Source organism: Schistocerca nitens, chromosome 2 (assembly GCF_023898315.1).
Source record: "Schistocerca nitens isolate TAMUIC-IGC-003100 chromosome 2, iqSchNite1.1, whole genome shotgun sequence".
Classification (NCBI taxonomy): Eukaryota; Metazoa; Arthropoda; class Insecta; order Orthoptera; family Acrididae; genus Schistocerca; species Schistocerca nitens.
In genome coordinates, this window is record NC_064615.1 from 119,947,600 (window position 1) to 119,970,232 (window position 22,633).

General features: G+C 43.5%; 1 long non-coding RNA gene across 1 annotated transcript in view; it reads left to right on the forward strand.

Moving 5' to 3' along the window:
• Window positions 1-11,593, forward strand: part of LOC126235802 (uncharacterized) — a 96,808-nt gene extending 85,215 nt beyond the window's left edge. Inside the window, exon 2 of the long non-coding RNA XR_007544815.1 lies at window positions 11,106-11,593. This is a non-coding gene — a long non-coding RNA (uncharacterized LOC126235802). The remainder of the gene's footprint in view (window positions 1-11,105) is intronic.
• Window positions 11,594-22,633: the final 11,040 nt, after the last annotated feature.

Below are 22,633 nucleotides of genomic sequence, written 5' to 3' on the forward strand. Positions count from 1 at the left end.
ACAGATCGCAGACTAAGGTTATGGGAGTGTGTAAATGCTGTTTCATTCAATCTCCTCCATCTCCGTTCAGACAACTGGTCTCTCTGTATTTTTTTCCTTGGTAGGGGCTGTTCTCCTGTCTCTCTTGTCTTACTCAGCTTGTCTGGTTTGTTGTTGGCAGCATGTGTTTTCAATAAGTGACCCGGCGACCTTTCCTGGTTGCCACTTTTTTTTCCTTTTTTCCTATGCCGGCCAGGCCGCAAGCCCATCTACGCGAGCTGAACCCTCAGGCAAGCAACTGGAAAGTACATGCTGTAAAACGTAACTCGCACTTAGCAAACTCAGGCTTCGACTGCCAGAGGCACAGCGACCGTTGTAATGAATGCACAGAAAACAGACAGAGGTCGCGTATTATTCGTATATGATTTATTTTTATCGGTTTCCCTAGTCAGGCGCGAGCCACCTCGGATATTCATTGCGCCAGTGGAAACACTTTACACGCTAACAGAACCGCCCAACATCGCGCAACTTCGTGTTGACAATGGTACCGAGCGGTCCCTTTAAATAGTCACGTGTTTCCATTAGCTTAATGAATATCTGAGGAGACTCGCCTCAGACGATGGAAACCTGTGGAAGTAAAAAAATAAAAAAATAAAAAAAAAATAGCACGCAACATCTGGCTATGTTCTGCTCATTGATAAGTCGTAGTTTTCTAGGAAATGGATGACGTGAAGTCTTCGTTGCGGTCTGCGGCCATGATGCACTTATACACTTAATTTTTCTGTCTAGATCGCACTTTATATCTGTTGTAAGACAAAAAAGAATAAACATGGGATCCACGTTATTTCATTTATTACTAGAAAGGAGATGTGCTCACAAACTTATGAGAGAGAAACTCAGTATACACGTATGAAAGATACATACCTATAACTTAAAGAATCAATACAGTCTATTACGTTGAATGGTACATGATCGTACTTAACATAAACACGTACTAGGGATAACAAGGTCACAGGCGTGAAAGTAAATGCTTCATCCGTCACCACGAGGCGCTCTAAACCCAAGAAAAGCGCAGTCTGCCTTAATAAAAGTATAACAGGTTCAAAATACAAGGTACACAAAAAATTTATCTTTCATTTGTTTCCTTATTTCAGTAAACAATGAATGAGACATCCATATACAGGGTGTTTATAAATAAATATCGGGGTTTTAAAGCTTTATAATATTTATTATAAATTATATGTCAAATGAAAGAGCAACTCAGTTTTACCAAGAACCTTATAAATGTTCAATGTGTGCACCATTTGTCACACGGCATACATCAAGTCTACAGCTGAGTTCTTCCAAAATGTTGATAAGTGTGTCTTCAGTGATTATAGCAACAGCTGCTTCAATCCAGTTTCTTAATTCAGGGAGGTCTGCTGGTAGCGAAGACACGTACATACGATCCTTGATGAGACCCCAAAGGAAAAATCGCATGGCGTTAGGTCGCGTGAACGTGGAGGCCATGCAAAGCAAGCCCTGTTATTGGGCCCCTTGGGGCTTATCCAGCGCTTGGGTACAGGGAAGTTCAACCAATCACGTATTTCACTGTGGCAGTGAGGTGGCGCATCATCTCGCTGGAAAATGAAGTTCTCTGGCTCATCTTCTTCCAACTGAGGGAAGGTAAGAAGTGCCAGTTACAATACGTTCACCAAAAAAGAAAGGCCCATAAACTTTCCGCCGGGATACGGCACAAAAAACAGTCACTTTGAACATTTATAAGGTTCTTGGTAAAACTGTATAAGTTGCTCTTTCATTTGACGTATCATTTATAACAGTAAGTTTAATGTAATAAATATGATAAAGCGTTAAAACACCGATATTCATTTATAAACACCCTGTACATTAATGCATACGCATGTTTATAAATCTCGTAAAACTTTAACAAACATGTAGTTACGTAACCATAGACAATATGAGACAGCGTTATAAAACAGACATAAAACGTCAAAACAAAATTAGAAGCGAAGGTAGGATGCCAAAGATATAAACGTATCACGTACATGATAAAAATAAGAGAGTTCACAAAATATTAAAATGACATAAAATGTTAAATAAAGTAACACTTTAAGGTGAAAAAAATCGTGGAACCCGGAAGAAAGTAAAAAGTCAATAGTTAAAATACAGTATCAACGATAAAGATGTAGGCGAAAGAAAGGAACACAAGAGAAAGTATGGGGGCAAAGTGTTTGATGGAGCAGTCGGACGTCGTAACAAGTCATAAAAAATTATCCAAAAACAAATTCTCACTATAATAAGTCTATTCATTTACCACCCGTTCTGGTTGTCTTTTTCTGTGTAAACGTATCTCAAGCACCTATAAATTTTTGAGAAAATGATCTTCAGGCGCATTATGTAGAGTTTTAAGGCTTTCTTTAGGTGGGGTCAAGGTTATGCTCCTCGAAGTTTAAATGGTTTCCCAGTGAACCCCTTGGTGTCTCGTAAGTTTGTTCCCTATACCTTGTTCCAAAATTCCTGCCAGTTTGGCCTGTGTAAAATTTATCACAGTCTCTGCAATTCAATCTGTACACCTCAGACTTAAAAATTTGTTTTCATTGTTTTTATAGAATGGCGCAATCTGTTGACTATACAGGGTGTTACAAAAAGGTACGGCCAAACTTTCAGGAAACATTCCTCACACACAAATAAAGAAAAGATGTTATGTGGACATGTGTCCGGAAACGCTAATTTCTATGTTAGAGCTCATTTTAGTTTCGTCAGTATGTACTGTACTTCCTCGATTCACCGCCATGATTTCATACGGGATACTCTACCTGTGCTGCTAGAACATGTGCCTTTACAAGTACGACACAACATGTGGTTCATGCACGATGGAGCTCCTGCACATTTCAGTCGAAGTGTTCGTACGCTTCTCAACAACAGATTCGGTGACCGATGGGTTGGTAGAGGCAGACCAATTCCATGGCCTCCACGCTCTCCTGACCTCAACCCTCTTGACTTTCATTTATGGGGGCATTTTAAAGCTCTTGTCTACGCAACCCCGGTACCAAATGTAGAGACATTTCGTACTCGTATTGCGGACGGCTGTGATACAATACGTCATTCTCCAGGGTTGCATCAGCGCATCAGGGATTCCATGCAACGGAGGGTGGATGTGTGTATCCTCGCCAACGGAGGGAATTTTGAACATTTCCTGTAACAAAGTGTTTGAAGTCACGCTAGTACGTTCCGTTGCTGTGTGTTTCCATTCCATGATTAATGTGATTTGAAGAGAAGTAATAAAATGAGCTCTAACATGGAAAGTAAGCGTTTCCGGACACATGTTCACATAACATACACTCCTGGAAATGGAAAAAAGAACACATTGACACCGGTGTATCAGATCCACCATACTTGCTCCGGACACTGCGAGAGGGCTGTACAAGCAATGATCACACGCACGGCACAGCGGACACACCAGGACCCGCGGTGTTGGCCGTCGAATGGCGCTAGCTGCGCAGCATTTGTGCACCGCCGCCGTCAGTGTCAGCCAGTTTGCCGTGGCATACGGAGCTCCATCGCAGTCTTTAACACTGGTAGCATGCCGCGACAGCGTGGACGTGAACCGTATGTGCAGTTGACGGACTTTGAGCGAGGGCGTATAGTGGGCATGCGGGAGGCCGGGTGGACGTACCGCCGAATTGCTCAACACGTGGGGCGTGAGGTCTCCACAGTACATCGATGTTGTCGCCAGTGGTCGGCGGAAGGTGCACGTGCCCGTCGACCTGGGACCGGACCGCAGCGACGCACGGATGCACGCCAAGACCGTAGGATCCTACGCAGTGCCGTAGGGGACCGCACCGCCACTTCCCAGCAAATTAGGGACACTGTTGCTCCTGGGGTATCGGCGAGGACCATTCGCAACCGTCTCCATGAAGCTGGGCTACGGTCCCGCACACCGTTAGGCCGTCTTCCGCTCACGCCCCAACATCGTGCAGCCCGCCTCCAGTGGTGTCGCGACAGGCGTGAATGGAGGGACGAATGGAGACGTGTCGTCTTCAGCGATGAGAGTCGCTTCTGCCTTGGTGCCAATGATGGTCGTATGCGTGTTTGGCGCCGTGCAGGTGAGCGCCACAATCAGGACTGCATACGACCGAGGCACACAGGGCCAACACCCGGCATCATGGTGTGGGGAGCGATCTCCTACACTGGCCGTACACCACTGGTGATCGTCGAGGGGATACTGAATAGTGCACGGTACATCCAAACCGTCATCGAACCCATCGTTCTACCATTCCTAGACCGGCAAGGGAACTTGCTGTTCCAACAGGACAATGCACGTCCGCATGTATCCCGTGCCACCCAACGTGCTCTAGAAGGTGTAAGTCAACTACCCTGGCCAGCAAGATCTCCGGATCTGTCCTCCATTGAGCATGTTTGGGACTGGATGAAGCGTCGTCTCACGCGGTCTGCACGTCCAGCACGAACGCTGGTCCAACTGAGGCGCCAGGTGGAAATGGCATGGCAAGCCGTTCCACAGGACTACATCCAGCATCCCTACGATCGTCTCCATGGGAGAATAGCAGCCTGCATTGCTGCGAAAGGTGGATATACACTGTACTAGTGCCGACATTGTGCATGCTCTGTTGCCTGTGTCTATGTGCCTGTGGTTCTGTCAGTGTGATCATGTGATGTATCTGACCCCAGGAATGTGTCAATAAAGTTTCCCCTTCCTGGGACAATGAATTCACGGTGTTCTTATTTCAATTTCCAGGAGTGTATTTCCTTTCTTTGTGTGTGAGGAATGTTTCCTGAAAGTTCGGCCGTACCTTTTTGTAACATCCTGTATACCTATAGGTAAGAAACCGAACTTTCAATTGTTTTTTTAACGGCTTCGCTCACAATGTGGGCCGTTTGACATGGTCCAGCCACATTAATGTGACGACCGCTTACATTCGACGTCAGCGTGCAGTAACCACTCACAGACGGCAGTTGGCAGCACTAGCAGTGGAGGGTATACGAAGCGTGTCGGGGGACGCGGGAAACAGTGCAGTTGTTGTTGTAATACGGATGTCCAAGATCATTCGCTTTCGGGGCATGGGCAGAAGCATTTTCAGAATGGCTAAAACTGTAAACTGTTCGCTTGGCACCGGGGTTATAGTATGCCACGCATGGCATGATGGCGCTACACAAAACCGGCGCCGATGCAACTGTGGTGCAATAAGGGCCATCAATGACAGGAGCGAACGACGGCTGCGATATGTGTACGGCCGCATACACGTGCAACTGTTCAGCAACTGACGCCCAGATGAACCAAGAGGCTACCAACAGCGTCTCCTCAACGACTGTTCAGCGAACGTTGCTACCTAGGGGCCTCTGTAGCACGCGCCTGGTTCATGGCACACATGTTGACTGCTATTAATCAGCGACGATGGCTGGAATTTGCAAGCCAGTAGCACAGCTGGACGTCTACTGATGAATCATGTTTAATGCTCCAGCGGACAAATGTCCACTCAAAATCGCTCAAAAGAGGAAAGGCCGCTGGACCTGGTGGGATACCAGTTCGATTTTACACAGAGAACGCGAAGGAATTTGCCCCCCTTCTTGCAGCGGTGTACCGTAGGTCTCTAGAAAAGCGTAGCGTTCCAAAGGATTGGAAAAGGGCACAGGTCATCCCCGTTTTCAAGAAGGGACGTCGAACAGATGTGCAGAACTATAGACCTATATCTGTAACGTCGATTAGTTGTAGAATTTTGGAACACGTATTATGTTCGAGTATAATGACTTTTCTGGAGACTAGAAATCTACTCTGAAGGAATCAGCATGGGTTTCGAAAAAGACGATCGTGTGAAACCCAGCTCGCGCTATTCGTCCGCCGGCCGAAGTGGCCGTGCGGTTAAAGGCGCTGCAGTCTGGAACCGCAAGACCGCTACGGTCGCAGGTTCGAATCCTGCCTCGGGCATGGATGTTTGTGATGTCCTTAGGTTAGTTAGGTTTAACTAGTTCTAAGTTCTAGGGGACTAATGACCTCAGCAGTTGAGTCCCATAGTGCTCAGAGCCATTTGAACCATTTTTTTGCTATTCGTCCACAAGACTCAGAGGGCCATAGACACGGGTTCACAGGTAGATGCCGTGTTTCTTGACTTCTGCAGGGCGTTCGATACAGTTCCCCACAGTCGTTTAATGAACAAAGTAAGAGCATAGGGACTATCAGACCAATTGTATGATTGAATTAAACAGAACGCAACATGTCATTCTCAATGGAGAGAAGTCTTCCGAAGTAAGAGTGATTTCAGGTGTGCCGCAGGTCAGTGTCGTAGGACCGTTGCTATTCACAATATATATAAATGACCTTGTGGATAACATCGGAAGTTCACTGAGGCTTTTTGCGGATGATGTTGTAGTATATCGAGAGGTTGTAACAATGGAAAATTGTAGTGAAATGCAGGAGGATCTGCAACGAATTGACGCATGGTGCAGGGAATGGCAACTGAATCTCAATTTAGACAAGTGTAATGTGCTGCGAATACATAGAAAGAAAGATTCCTTATCATTTAGCTACAATATAGCAGGTCAGCAACTGGAAGCAGTTAATGCCATAAATTATGTGGGAGTAGGCATTAGGAGTGATTTAAAATTGAATGATCATATAAAGTTGATCGTCGGTAAAGCAGATGCCAGACAGAGATTCATTGGAAGAATACTAAGGAAATGCAATCCGAAAACAAAGGAAGTAGGTTACAGTACGCTTGTTCGCCCACTGCTTGAATACTGCTCAGTAGTGTGGGATCCGTACCAGATAGGGTTGTTAGAAGAGATAGAGAAGATCCAACGGAGAGCAGCTCGCTTCGTTACAGGATCATTTAGTAATCGCGAAAGCGTTACGGAGATGATAGATAAACTCCAGTGGGAGACGCTGCAGGAGGGACGCTCAGTAGCTCGTTACGGGCTTTTGTTGAAGTTTCGAGAACATTCCTTCACCGAGGAGTCAAGCAGTATATTGCTCCCTCATACGTATATCTCGCGAAGAGACCATGAGGATAAAATCAGAGAGATCAGAGCCCACACAGAGGCATACCGACAATCTTTCTTTCCACGAACAATACGAGACTGTAATAGAAGGGAGAACCGATAGAGGTACTCAAGGTACCCTCCGCCAGACACCGTCAGGTGGCTTGCGGAGTATGGATGTAGATGTTGATGTAGACGTGTTCGAGTTGAACCGTCTGAAAGCAAACATCCTTCAACCATCGTCGGAAGAGCCCAGGCCGGAAGAGGGAGCGTTATAGTCTGCGGAATGTCTGCATTCCCTGGATGATCTCGCCATTCTGGAAAGGACAATGGATCAACACAAGAAGGCATCTACCCTTGATGACCAAGTCAATCACTACATGCAGTTTGTTTTTCTCGGCACGATGGCATCTACCAGCAGGACAATGCAACTTATCACACAGATTTCAGTGTACGTGTGCGCTTCGAAGAGCAACAGAATGAGTTTACTGTACTCGCCTGACCACGAAACTCTCAGGATTTAAACCCAATCGAGAATCTGTGGGGCCATCTCGATTGGGCTGTACGCGCAACGGATCCTCAGCCTAGAAACGTAGCGCAACTGGCCACAGTACTGGAGTGAGCACGGCTGCATATCCCTGTCGGTATCTTCCGCAACCCCACTGACTCTACATCTACAAATCTACATACATACTCCGCAATCCACCATATGGTGCGTGGCGGAGGGTACCTCGTACCACAACTACCATCTTCTCTCCCTGTTTCACTCCCAAACAGAACGAGGGAAAAATGACTGCCTATATGCCTCTGTACGAGCCCTAATCTCTCTTATCTTATCTTTGTGGTCTTTACGCGAAATGTAAGTTGGCGGCAGTAAAATTGTACTGCAGTCAGCTTCAAATGCTGGTTCTCTAAATTTCCTCAATAGCGATTCACGAAAAGAACGCCCCTTTTCCTCTAGAGCCTCCCACCCCAGTTCCTGAAGCATTTCCGTAACACTCGCGTGATGATCAAACGTGCCAGTAACAAATCTAGCAGCCCGCCTCTGAATTGCTTCTATGTCCTCCCTCAACCCGACCTGATAGGGATCCCAAACGCTCGAGCAGTACTCAAAAATAGGTCGTATTAGTGTTTTATAAGCAGTCTCCTTTACAGATGAACCGCATCTTCCCAAAATTCTACCAATGAACCGAAGACGACTATCCGCCTTCCCCACAACTGCCATTACATGCTTGTCCCACTTCATATCGCTCTGCAATGTTACGCCCAAATATTTAATCGACGTGACTGTGTCAAGCGCTACTCTACTAATTGAGTATTCGAACATTACGGGATTCTTTTTCCTATTCATCTGCATTAATTTACATTTATCTATATTTAGAGTTAACTGCCATTCTTTACACCAATCACAAATCCTGTCCCAGTCACCTTGTATCCTCCTAAGTCACTCGACGACGACGCCTTCCCGTACACCATAGTATCATCAGCAAACAGCCGCACATTGGTACCCACCCTATCCAAAAGATCATTTATGTACATAGAAAACAACAGCGGATCTACCACACTTCCCTGGGGCACTCCAGATGATACCCTCACCTCCGATGAACACTTACCATCGAGGACAACGTACAGGGTTCTGTTACTTAAGAAGTCTTCGAGCCACTCACATATTTGGGAACCAATCACATATGCTCGTACCTTAGTTAGGAGTCTGCAGTGGGGCACCGAGTCAAACGCTTTCCGGAAGTCAAGGAATATGGCATCCGTCTGATACCCTTCATCCATGGTTCGCAAGATATCATGCGAGAAAAGGGCGAGTTGCGTTTCGCAGGAGCGATGCTTTCTAAAGCCGTGCTGATGCATGGACAGCAGCTTCTCTGTCTCAAGGAAATTCATTATCTCTTCCTGAAGGTGTCGTAGAGGTCTTCATGGTTAAAGGGGGTCATTAGGGCTTTTGACAATTGGTCACATTATTGTGACTGGACAGATAAAATTCGTTTTGGTCGTTATTTGCGTTTCATGCCTTTCGCTTCTATCTATAATCTTTGTGTACTTCATCATTACAATACGTCTTTTAAAACCGCTAGCGATCGATACCTGTGTTATTACGCTCAATTCACATTGAATTGCATAATGATCAAGAGACAATTTGAGGAGCCTATTAGTCATTGACCTAAAACAAGCCTACTTGTGAGAACTCGGATGACATCAGTAGTGGTTTGTTTACAGAAAATTTCAACGAACAGTGTCCCATCAGTTTTCTTTAACAAGAGGTCCAACAAGCTGATACTTCCATCCTTCTCCAAGTCTACAGAGAATTTTGTTTTTGGGTACATCAAGTTAAATTTCTTAGCCACGTCATTAACATCATCGATGTTGTCCTTACGTAGAATGATCAAATCATCGCCAAATATGTGATAAAAAATCGTACTCTGAAAAACATCTCAATATAACTGTAAAAAATTGTTTTCCAAGTCATTCATAAAGATGTCGGCTATAGTCCCTGCCAAGCTGTTGCCAATGGCCAAATACATATCCTAAAAATAGATATTACTGTTAAATTACTTCTTCTACTTCTTCCTTTTTTCCTAGGCTAAAAGCCTGTTTCCTTCAGAACGTATCAATCTGTCCTGAGATTATCCCTTCATGTTTTGCTCCGACGGCCAACATTTCTTTTACCAGCTGGTGATTTTTTATTACGATTTTCACAGTCTCCCGCTCATCTATCCTGTCTACGTGTTCGTTCATTTATGCTTTCTCTTATGTACCCACTCATTAATGAAATTCACTTTACAATCTTTTCTGATGCGCTACGGTCGCAGGTTCGAATCCTGACTCGGGCATGGATGTGTGTGATGTCCTTAAGTTAGTTCGGCTTAAGTATTTCTAAGTCTAGGGGACTGATGACCTCAGATGATAAGTCCCATAGTGCTCAGAGCCATTTGAACCTTTTCTGATGCTTTCACTTCTCTCTTATCTCTCGATGTCTTCCCTGTAATCCTTGGCAGAATTTTCATTTCCATGGTTTCCAGAAGTCTCTTCGTTTTTTATGTTTCCGGTCTTGTCTCAGCTAGGTGTGTCATAACTGGTCTCACTATTGTTTTGTATGTTCTTACCTTTGCATCTTTTTCAATGTGCTTCTTTTTCCAAATAGTATCATTTAAACACCCTGCCACTTTGTTTGCTTTTATTATTTTTTCTCTAACTTTCTTTTCGACATTTCCACTGCTGAAAAGATCAGTACCAAGATATTTAAATGCCATTACCTATTGAATAATTTTTCATTCACTTTCAGTTTGCGTCTAATTAGTTCCAGAGATGTTGCCATACATTTGGTATTTTGAGTGGATATGATCGTATTTAGGTTTTTGTCTGCCACGTTAAATATATATAGAAGCTTCTGTAGGCTATCTGCTCTGGTTGCCAGCAGAACTGCATCGTCAGCGTAAAATATGATTTTTATTTCTTCGTCTTCCATTCTATAACCACGACCAACCAATACCTTCTTGATCACCTCATTCATGATTATAAAAAAAGCAGCGGGCTGAAATGGCAGTTCAAATGCCGGAAAATGTCCGACGAGTTCGTGCAGCTCTGCAGCGAAGTCCACAGCGATCTGTCAGTCAACGTTCCAGTGCAATCGCAATGGTGCCAGTTGAGTCTATCAATAGATCGGCCTTCACTAGGCATTGCCTGCGCCTCAATAGGTATGGGAAGCGCAGACCGGCAAAGCTTATAGGTGGCAGTGTAGTGGGTGGTGGTGGGATCACTCATGTAAAAATTCCTGTAGTAGTCAGCTAATAGGTATACCTGCTTAATGGAAGTTCCTCTAATAAAGGATTCACCTTCAGAGGAGATCAGGTATTCAAGTAGAGAAGGAATTAGCATAATTCATCAAAATATAAGTCATATTAGAAACAAAGTTAGTGAACTTGTAACGCCGGAAATGCATATCCTCCTATTTCCATCTATTGTACTATAAATTTTTTTCCTTATTTTGTTACCTGAAGGTATGACATTTCTGTATCTTTATAGACTGTAATTGTTTTACTATTTGTATATATATATATTTGTGCATTTATGTCGATGTATAATTGGTTTGTTTTGTAAATACTTTTTGTATTTTTACGCAGGGTCTTGCCAAGGGAAAACGATTACATCGATAGGTCGTGTGGAGAACCAAAGTGTTTAGGATCTTTGGTAGTGTTCTCTCTGCTGCGTGGAGTGAGGGCAGAGGAGGTTTGGCTGGAGGAGGGCGGTGGAGCAGGTGTGTTGTGTGACGCTCCCGCGAGTTGCCGCGCTTTCGGGGTTTGGCAGCATGTAATTGCGCTCGACTTGCTATGATAGTTTCTGACACGGTGTCGCGGACGGGAAGCATTAGCTGCCGCACATCAAGAGCCCGTTTCGCCTGGTGATCGTGTCGAGAAGAAGGCGCGCCAACTTCCAGCTTCTGCAACAGCGACGGCCGACAATAAGTGACTGTCGCCACCTTTTCCACCGACGACTTCAAACCTTCAATCAACCAACAAGATGACTGAAAGCACGTAAAGTTTTAGAACTGTATGGCAGACATCAGCTTTTAAAATTGTTGCCTCACAAAATTACAGCAATTTAGCATGAACCTTTGTTGCTTATTGTCCCAACTGCTTTACCAAGCAGGGTCCCTTCGTTTTCCGCAATGAACCCGAGTGTCGTTGAAATTCAAACGCCAGCATTAAAGTAATATGATTCCATTTCACTCCTTTAATTTCAAAGTCCAATTAAAGTATTCATAGCTGGCTACAATATTTAGATTACACAAGCACAAATTAAGAGTGCGAGTTTTGTTAGCATATTTTAGCTTACCTGTGACTGCAGCTCAGCTTGGTACGTACTAAATTTTACTATTGTTAATTGTTCAGAATCATTTAATTCAAGTTCAAAGTTAAATCTCTTATTTCTAAATTGCGTAGATTCAAGTAGCTTTTGAAATGATTGTTGAGGTAGCCCAAGACTAGCCTTACTTTACTGAATTTCGTAGTGCTTCAGATACATAGTTCACTATTAATTTCAGTCACTAAATTAACATTCAATTTTCCGGTTTTATTAATTCTTTTGCTAAATTAAGTCAGAGTGTAGCGAAATTCATTACTTCTGACAAACATTCAGTTTTCACACAACACGTGTCAACCGTAAGTTGCCACGCTTTTAGTGCTAATTATATGTGCAATAACCTTTCTTTTTCAGTTATTATAGTAGTTGTCCATAGGACTGGCGACCGTAATTTTCCCCAAATCTCAAATATCTAATTAACGCCAGTTAATTGTTAACGTAATGACCACACATTTACTTTCTTTATTAATTTTACCCATTTCTCAAAATTAATTTTCACCAATTTCATTTGCATTTTTCCTTTCGTTTAGATGTAACCCTTTCCTCCCTCTTTCCCGACAAATTAACTTCGGTGACGATTACTTTTCCCAAATTTCCATTAGGTTCACGCGGTTTAATTTTTCACTGTCATTAAGGTCGATAAGTGAGGGGGAGGCTACAAACTGCTTACAGATGGTGACTCTGACGTTATTGGTATACTGGAGCACCACTTAAATAATTTGTCAATTCAATATCCTTTACCAGGATACAGATTAGTTGGCTGTTTTTCAAGGAGTTCTTCGCGGAGTGGGGGAGTGGCCATGTATGTAAAAAACAGTATTCCATCTGAGTCCGTAGACGTATCACGGCATTGCACTGAACAGGTATTTGAATGTTGTGTAGGGGCAGTTGAATTTAGCGAAACTAAACTTCCAATTGTTGTTGTTTATAGGTCCCCTAACTCTGACTTCAGAGTATTTCTGCTCAAGCTAGAGAGGGTTCTTGGTTCACTTTATAGGAAGTAACAAAAATTAATTATATGTGGAGACTTTTTTAATTTTGTATATGATTGAGCAAGAAAAAGGATGTTGGTAGATCTAAACTCGTATGATCTGATGCAGACTGTGTTTTTTCCAACTAGGGTGCAGGGGAATACCAGCACACCCAAAGACAATATTTTTATTCATTCTTCATTACTAGATGGGCATCCTGTTAGTAAAAGCGCGAATGGCCTCTCAGACCATGATGCACAAATTTTAAGACTAAAAGGCCTTTGTACCCAAACAAATGTTGCATATTACAAACTATGTGGGAAAGCTAATCCAACGGCAATAGCGGAGCAAGAGTGGCAGGATGTTTATAGTGCCGATCACATAGGTGAAAAATATAATGCTTTCCTTAACGCATTTGTCATGCTCTTTGAGAGTTGCTTTCCATTAGAACGTTCTGAACGGGGTATTAGCAGTAAAAGGCAGTTTGGGTGGCTTACTAGTGGGATAAGGATATCATGTAGAGCAAAGTGGGAAATATATCAAAATGTTAGATGGTTCAAATGGCTCTGAGCACTATGGGACTTAACTGCTGTGGTCATCAGTCCCCTAGAACTTAGAACTACTTAAACCTAACTAACCTAAGGACATCACACACATCCATGCCCGAGGCAGGATTCGAAACTGCGACCGTAGCGGTCACGCGATTCCAGACTGAAGCGCCTAGAACCGCACGGCCACCACGGCCGGCAAAATGTTAGAAGTAGTCACAATTAAGCTGCAGTAGCCCATTGCAAACAGTATTGTAGGATGCTTAAAAATGTTGTTAGGAAAGCAAAGAGTATGTGGTGCGCAATTAGAATAGCTGTTTCACAGAATAAAATTAAAACCATACGGTCAGTTGTGGAGGAAGTGTCTGGTCAGCAGCACAAGGTCGACGATATAAAGTCAGTTGGTAATAAAAATATTTCTGTCACTGGTAAGTGAGATATATGTACAGTATTTAACAATCATTTTCTGATCACTGCTCGTGAATTAAACAAAAACTTAGTTTCTATAGGAAATAATATAATTCTATTGGAAAATGTTAGCTGTGTATTTAGCCATATCTATAATTTTTCCTTTAGCAATGGTCATTTTCCTGAACCATTAAAGTACTCAGTAGTAAAGCTTTTTAAAAAGGGAGAAAGGGATAATATAGACAATTTTAGAGCTGTTTCTGTGCTATCAGTGTTTGCTAAAGTTATTGAAAGGGATGTGTATGTAAGGATAATCGATCATTTTATTTCACATAATTTGCTATCAAATGTGCAGTTCGGCTTTAGATGTGGTTTAACAACTGAAAATGCTATATTCTCTTTTCTCTGTGAGGTACTGGATGGATTAAACAAAAGGTTTCGAACGCTAGGCATATTTTTTTGATTTAACTAAGGCTTTTGATTGTGTTGATCACAAGTATTGCTCCAGAGGTTGGACCACCATCGAATATGGGGAGTAGCTCACAATTGGTTCACCTCTTATTTTAACAACAGATAGCAAAAGGTCATTATTTGCAGTATTGAGAATGGCTGTGATGTGGGATCTCAGTGGGGCACAGTCAAATGGGTGGTGCCTCTGGGATCAGTGTTGGGGCCACTCTATTTATATAAATAATCTGCCCTCTAATATTACAGGCAATTCTAAATATTGCTGTTTGCTGGTTATAGCAGCTTGGTAGTAAAGGATGTCGGGTGCAACATTGGCTCTGTTTCAAATAGTGCAGTTCATGACATACGTTCGTGGCTTGTGGAAAATAAACTAACGCTAAGTCACAGAAAGATTCAGTTTTTACAGTATCTAACACAGAATTCGACAAAACCCGACGTTTTAATTTCACAGAATGGGCATATGGTTAGTGAAACTGAACAGTTCAAATTTCTAGGTGTTCAGATAGATAGTAAACTGTAGTGGAAAGCCTACGTTCAGGATCTTGTTCAAAGACTTAATGATGCCAGTTTTACTATTCGAACAGTTTCCGAAGTAAGTGAGCGTTCGACACGAAAATTAGCCTACTTTACTTATTTTCATTCGCTTATGTCATTTGGTATTATATTTTGGGATAACTCTTCCAATTCTCAAAAGATATTTTTGGCTCAGAAACGGGCAGTTCGGGCGATAAGTGGTGTAAGTTCGCGAACCACTTGTCGACCCCTCTTCACTAGCTTGGGCATTCTGACATTGGCTCTCAGTATATATATTCTTTACTGTCGTTTCTTGTTAACAACATTAGCTCATTCCCAAGAATTAGCAGCTTTCACTCAGTTAATACTAGGCAGAAATCCAATGTGCATTTGGACCGCAGTTCCTTAACTCTTGTGCAGGAAGGTGTGGAGTATACTGAAGGTACCACAAGAACTCAAAGACTTTAACAGTAAACCACGCGCTTTGAAGTCGGAACTGAAGAGTTACCTCATGGATCACTCCTTCTGTTCTGTCGAGGAGTTCCTTGGAAAAATTGTGCTGATTGCTATGTTATATTGTTGCTTGCGTTTAATTACGGCTTGACTTTTTTTGGGATCATAACCATTTTATTTTATCTGGTATTACTTTTATGTTGTAATTCTGTATACTGACGCGTTTCATGACCTTGGAGATCTGCTCCTCAATTTGGTCCTACGGAACCAGACGTGTAATAAATAAATGAATAGATAACATCACAAACCCTCGCACGACTTTGCAGAGGATTGTAAAACAAATTTCAGCCTTATAAGCTACAAGTGGCTCAACATTTACGATCAGTAGGGTGTAGATGTCATTTCTGCACAACATTATTAGACAAAATTGAGCAGGATCACGCGTTTGTGACGAAATTTGCGCAAACTTTTGCCTGAATTGGTCTGTCAGTGAACAAAGCTTCCGATATTACTCGAACGTAAACCCGCAGCTCATTCAGTAGAAGCTCCGGGGGGTAACTCAAAGGTTGTCGACTGGCGTGCTTTTGCACAGCCCATTGGAATCATTGGGGCATAAATTTGTGAAGACAATAACGGCCGGCCAGTATCAGTTCCGAGCCGTATACGGCCATACAATCCAGAGGTGTAAGGACATTGCCCTCTGGTTTCAGCAAGGTGAGGCTACAGCTAGGATTCCCAGGTGCAAAAATAAAAAAGCCGGACTCAGCGTTATACTTAGCCTCAAATTTTGGGCTAAAAGCGAGATTACATATTTTAAATAAAAACAGTTGGGTATTTTCAGTCGTTTCTTAACACTCAAATACAGTCAGCTTTTTACGAGCTCCCGAACATGCTTAAAGTAAAAAAAAAAGGGGGAGAAACAGCCTTACAATTTGGCAGTTATGATAGCAACTAAGTGCTCGGTCTTCTTCCCAAGATAGTCTTATGTTAAAATAAACTAAAAGTTCTTTATTCGCCCTGCGAAGAAAAACATTTGACACAGCCCTAAGAAGAGCATAGGATGGTATATATAATACGTATATATTGTCCGTTCTCTACTTCATCGCTAAAAAGCCGCGTAAGTCGAACTTGAATATAGTTGACCGGACACGACCGTAAAAAGCCTGAACCTACCTACAGCCTCTTCGGCGCCACTTACAACATCGATTACTCTCACGATACGGTGACGTGCCATGGCCGGGTAGACCACCTGATCTGCCATCCCCTGATTTTTTTCTGTGGAGAACTAAGGTTTTTCACTGCGGCTCCACTATATTGGTGAGTTTAAAGCCGTAATCTGGGAAAAGATAGAGGCCATTTCTCCAGTAATGACTGAGGACGTAATGAGGAGCTTTTGAGAACGTCTTCAGGAACACATCGGCAATGATGTAGGTCATTTGTATGATGTGCTGTTTAAGAAATAAACTTATGATTAGCTTTTCAGCGACTGGAATGTGTGTAGAATAGTTATCTACAGGCTGGTCAGAAGCAGTATGTAAAGCTTGTAAGGGTGTTGCAGGAAAGATTGTGTTGAGAAATAATCGTTAAGAAAAAGATTCTACACATTGCACAATTTCCCAGTTATTTAGCACTGAAATTAGCCAATCATGTCAAAAAATGGTTCAAATGCTCTGAGCACTATGGGACTCAACTGCTGAGGTCATCAGCACCCTAGAACTTAGAACTACTAAAACCTAACTAACCTAAGGAAATCATACACATCCATGTCCGAGGCAGGATTCGAACCTGCGACCGAAGCGGTCGCGTGGTTCCAGACAGTAGCGCCTAGGACCGCTCGGCCACTTCGGCCGGCGCCAATCATGTCGTCGCACGCGCAGATTCAAGCATCCTGCCAGAGACAGTGTAGCCAAACTTGTTTGGTTTCCCCAAACCGAACAAAGAAGCGTTTGCTCATCTAGCTTAGATTCATCACTTTCGAGGAAGGCACATTTTAACTGGCAGTAAATGGTAACTCAGAGACCCACAGATGTCTGTGCATTACCGCATTTTAGCGCGTGCAGATGCTTGCATTTGAGAGCACATCGGTCGGATTGGCTAAGTTCAACGTTTATAACTCGGAAACAGCGCAACATATCGATTTTTTTTTCTTAACAATTATCTCTCAGCACAACTTCCCCTGTAGTTGTTCTGAACAAAAAATTTAATATAGACATATGCCCTGCACCGAAAGGTTTCCCAGACAGAACACATTTAATTTACATTGTTATTTATTTACTGTGTTATTGACACACTGGCTTTGTTTACAACGTACCACAGTAATGTAGAGGAAGCTGAGACGAACAATTTGATGCAGGACATCTTGTGGTCTGTCAATTTGGAAAACCACCTCAAACTGTCTTACTGAACCTACGTAAGCTACGGCGCATGCGCGTCTCGCGAGATTTTCAATATTCTGGCGCTGTCTTCACGCAAGTTATTAGTCATGGACAAAATAATTAATAGGACTTTTCGTAGGAAATTTAATATAGTTTCATTTTTAATTGTGACACATTTTCGCTGTAGTGTTCGGTTAGCGAGTTATTCAAGAAAATCGTACTAGAGTGATATTAAATGTGCTCTGTCTCTGAAAACATTTGAATAGTGCGTATATCGATATGAAGTTTTTTGCTCAGAATCACTACTACTATCACCCCTCACCTTTTCTCAGAGTAAACCTCATAATAACGAAGCGAAAATGGAACCACACTACTGGCCATTAAAATTGCTACACCACGAAGATGACGTGCTACAGACGCGAAATTAACCGATAGGAAGAAGATGCTGTGATATGCAAATGATTAGCTTTACAGAGCATTCACACAAAGTTGGCGCCGGTGGCGAGACCTACAACGTGCTGACATGAGGAAAGTTACCAACCGATTTCTCATACACAAACAGCAATTGACCGGCGTTGCCTGGTGAAACGTTGTTGTGATGCATCGTGTAAGGAGGAGAAATGCGTACCATCACGTTTCCGACTGATAAAGGTTGGATTGTAGCCTATCGCGATTGCGGTTTATCGTATCGCGCCATTGCTGCTCGCGTTGGTCGAGATCCAATGACTGTTAGCAGAATATGGAATCGGTGGGTACAGGACGGTAATACGGGACGCCTTGCTGGAACCCAATGGCCTCGTATCACTAGCAGTCGAGATGACAGGCATCTTATCCGCATGGCTGTCACGGATCGTGCAGCCAAGTCTCGATCCCTAGTCAACAGATGGGGACGTTTGCAAGACAACATCCATCTGCACGAACAGTTCGACGACGTTCGCAGCAGCATGCTTGGAGACCATGGCAGCGGTTACCGTTGACGCTGCATCACAGACAGGAGCGCCTGCGATGGTGTACTCAACGACGAACCTGGGTGCACGAATGGCAAAACGTCATTTCTTCGGATGAATCCAGGTTCTGTTTACAGCATGATCATGGTCGCATCCGTGTTTGGCGACATCGCGGTGAACGCACATTGGAAGCGTGTATTCGTCATCGCCATACTGGCGTATCACCCGGCGTGATGGTATGGGGTGCCACTGGTTACACGTCTCGGTCACCTCTTGTTCGCATTGACGGCACTTTGAACAGTGGACGTTAAATTTCAGACGTGTTACGACCCGTGGCTCTACCCTTCATTCGATCCCTGCGAGACCCTATATCTCAGCAGGATAATGAAGGACCGCATGTTGCAGGTCTTGTACGGGCCTTTCTGGATACAGAAAATGTTCGACTGCTGCCCTGGCCAGCACATTCTCCAGATTTCTCACCAACTGAAAACGTCTGGTCAATGGTGGCCGAGCAAGTGGCTCGTCACAATACGCCAGTCACTACTCTTTATGAACTGTGGTATCGTGTTGAAGCTGCGTGGACAGCTGTACCTGTACACGCAATCCAAGCTCTGTTTGACTCAATGTTGAGGCGTATCAAGGCCATTATTATGGCCAGAGGTGGTTGTTCAGGGTACTGATTTCTCAGGATCTATGCACCCAAATTGCGTGAAATGTAATCACATGTCAGTTCTAGTATATTTGTCCAATGAATACCCGTTTATCATCTGCATTTCTTGTTGGTGTAGCAATTTTAATGGCCGGCAGTGTATTTCCCCTGGGCCACCTTGTATAGACGCTTATATTAAAATGTGGTATGGGGAGAGGACCGTGACTCCTCGACCCTGATGAGGCGTCGCCCCCGGGTGCACGGCTGATACGGATCAGCCGCCTGTGTCGCGCGCGCGTGCCCGGGCAGCGGCGTGCGGAGCGTTGGCAGCAGTGGGCAGGCAGTGCGGCCTTGAGCCGGCGTCAGGCGGAGCTGACTCTGCACGGGACTTCCCCTTCCTCCGCGCCAGTGCCCTTATCGTCGCCCACGTGCTCGGGAGATCAAACACTTGCTCCCAGGCGGAGTAGATTTCCGCGGCCCGGGTGTGTCACAAGGAACTGGGTTGCGCCTTCCAAGCGAGTGACGTGTTAAAGGAAGCTGTACACAGATAAGCACGTCTGAGTAATAAGTACGCACTTTTTCCACGCGACTTTTGTGGCACAAAATATAGAATCCCCTATAAGCCAAGACACGAGCTATACTGACCCTACGTTTTATCATAGATTCTAACACTAGAATTACATGATACATCGACAAGAGGCAAATCTACTGAGCCGTGTATCGACTCGTGCTACACCTTGTGTTTCGATTGCATTGGTTTTCCTTTTCTTCCCCTGACATGTTTGTTTGATATGTTGTCTGTCATTAATTGGCTACTTGGTTGTCTTTCCCTCTGCTATCGATATCTGCGTTTTTGCTTCCGGGAAACTGCTATGGAGGAAGTGAGATCTTTGACCGGTTGTAACCTTGTGTGGTGGCGCGGCGCGAAGCAGGCGTGGTCGGTTGTACCGAGTCGCCACGTGATGTATGTCGGTTGTGTGCAACGAGCGGGTCGAGTTGACGGAAGAGCTCCCCGCGTGTTGGTTGTACACAGAATCGCCCAGCGAGTAGTTGCTGTTCATTTCGCCTTGGTGGGACGTTAACAAGCTTCTTTAAATCCTCCGTTTCATCACTGGAGTTTAAAAGGAGACACCTAACATGAAGCAGCGGTCACTACCCGTCAACGTTGCAGACAAGACGCAAACTCCGGTGACAGAGCGTGTTGTCGCGTGACCGTGGCGTGTTGGGTGCGCTGGCGACACGTGCGCCGTCGGATGTGTGGATCCTTGCCATCGGAGGTCGTGTACTGCCTGTTCGAGTAAAATTGCAAGTTAAGTTCGTGGAAGGTTCAATCATTAAGTAATAATTTTGTGTAACCAGCGTCTCTTCTGCCTTGTGGCCTCTGGCGACCGGGTTTCCTGTCCCTGGCACCGCTGTAACTGAAGACAGTGCTCTTTCCTCCTCCTCTCGTTATTGGCCGATGGGAGGTGTAGTTTTGGCAGTTTAATTGTTTCGCTATTCTGTCGTGGGTTATGAGTAAATCCATGCTTCTTGTTGGTTGATCATGTGGTCGCTCATTCAGGACTGTGTGGTGTAATGTTTCCTTGCACGAGGTTAGCTCTAGTTCTGTCAGCATGTTAAGCCATCTTATAACAAGCTTTCGCTGGCTAAAAGTCGGTGCAGTGACCAGCCTGAGAGTGGCAATTGTGTTTACAGGCGTATTTAAATTGGTCAGTATTCTGTCTAGCCTGAGCATCCCTGAGTAGGTGATTTGTGGCCTCCTTACACAGGTCCGTCATGTCTGTTATGTTCTAATGATATTCCAGGACACTTTTGTTTAAAATTTTTTTAAATTCCTCCACGTTTGTAAATTCCTTTTATTGCCATTAATGGTGTGTTTGCTGAGACCTATTTAATTTTTTTAATGGCGGTGTTGGTAGCTTCACTATCTCACCGTACTTTATTAACAAAGTTCTGTATTTACTTAAGTAGCCTGTTTACTAATGTTCTTTAAATTTATTTAAAATTGTTATATTGCTATAAATTACTTGATTGCCGTTAGCGGCGTGTTTAAAAGGCTGTTTATTACCGTACTGCTAGTTTCTGTAAGATACAAATAAAACATTTGTGAAAATCTCAACTCGACAGTAAACTACTAGAAATTTGGCCCCGGTTCCCAACTTGTGGTGTGGCTTGTAGTAACCGTAACCACTGTGTGTGTGTCATCTACGTTTATGGTACCGGTATTTCACAATTTTAAACATTGGCTCATAGCAGCTACTGTAAATAAATTTTCAGTACATAATGCATTGTCGAAGGTGGGGTACAGCGTAACATGGTGCACGGTGTAACATTGCGATTTTTGTGTAAGTTATCATGTTGGTAGCTTTGTGTTTTATCTTTTTACAATGTACATTTGTTACCACTTTTAGCCAGCGCACTTTGGAAGCGATTAAAATTCATATTTGATAGGTAGTGAAAAAATATCTTTTGAGGTATGTGAAGTAAATTTTTACCATAAAATAATATTCTCTCTATTATTTATGCCCATGAAAAATGGCAGTAATTCTGAGTATTATGGCTAGTCATATACGAGCATATCAAACTGTTGTTGTTGTTGTGGTCTTCAGTCCACAGACTGGTTTGATGCAGCTCTCCATGCTACTCTATCCTGTGCAAGCTTCTTCATCTCCCAGTACGTACTGCAGCCTACATCCTTCTGAATCTGTTTAGTGTATTCATCTCTTGGTCTCCCTCTACGGTTTTTACCCTCCACGCTGCCCTCCAGTACTAAATTGGTGATCCCTTGACGTCTCAAAACATGTCCTACCAACTGATCCCTTTTTCTAGTCAAGTTGTGCCACAAACTCCTCCCCAATTCTATTCAATACCTCCTCATTAGTTATGTGATCTACCCATCTAATCTTTAGCATTTTTCTGTAGCACCACATTTCGAAAGCTTCTATTCTCTTCTTGTCTAAACTATCTATCGTCCACGTTTCACTTCCATACATGGCTACACTCCATACAAATACTTTCAGAAACGACTTCCTGACATTTAAATCTATACTCGATGTTAACAAATTTCTCTTCTTCAGAAACGCTTTCCTTGCCATTGCCAGTCTACCTCTTATATCCTCTCTACTTCGACCATCATCAAAGTGCACTGTGAAATAATTCGTAACGTTTTGCACTTTTTTTTAAAATTACGAAAATATACAAAGCTGCCGTATGGGGTACAGTGTAACAGTTTAACTTGGGGCACATTATAACACCGTTGCAGTAGTGTAAACTGTGCAATATAAGTCCTAGGGCCACTGATTGTGAGGAAGGCCAAAGTGAGTCACAGGAAGACCTATGTAATACACCAAATGAGGATGTACCATACCAGGATTTTGTTGGTCCTGATATTTTTCGAGGCTGCCCTAAAAGTGAACAACCAAAGAAACACAAAGAGGGGAATAAGTTGTATTACAAC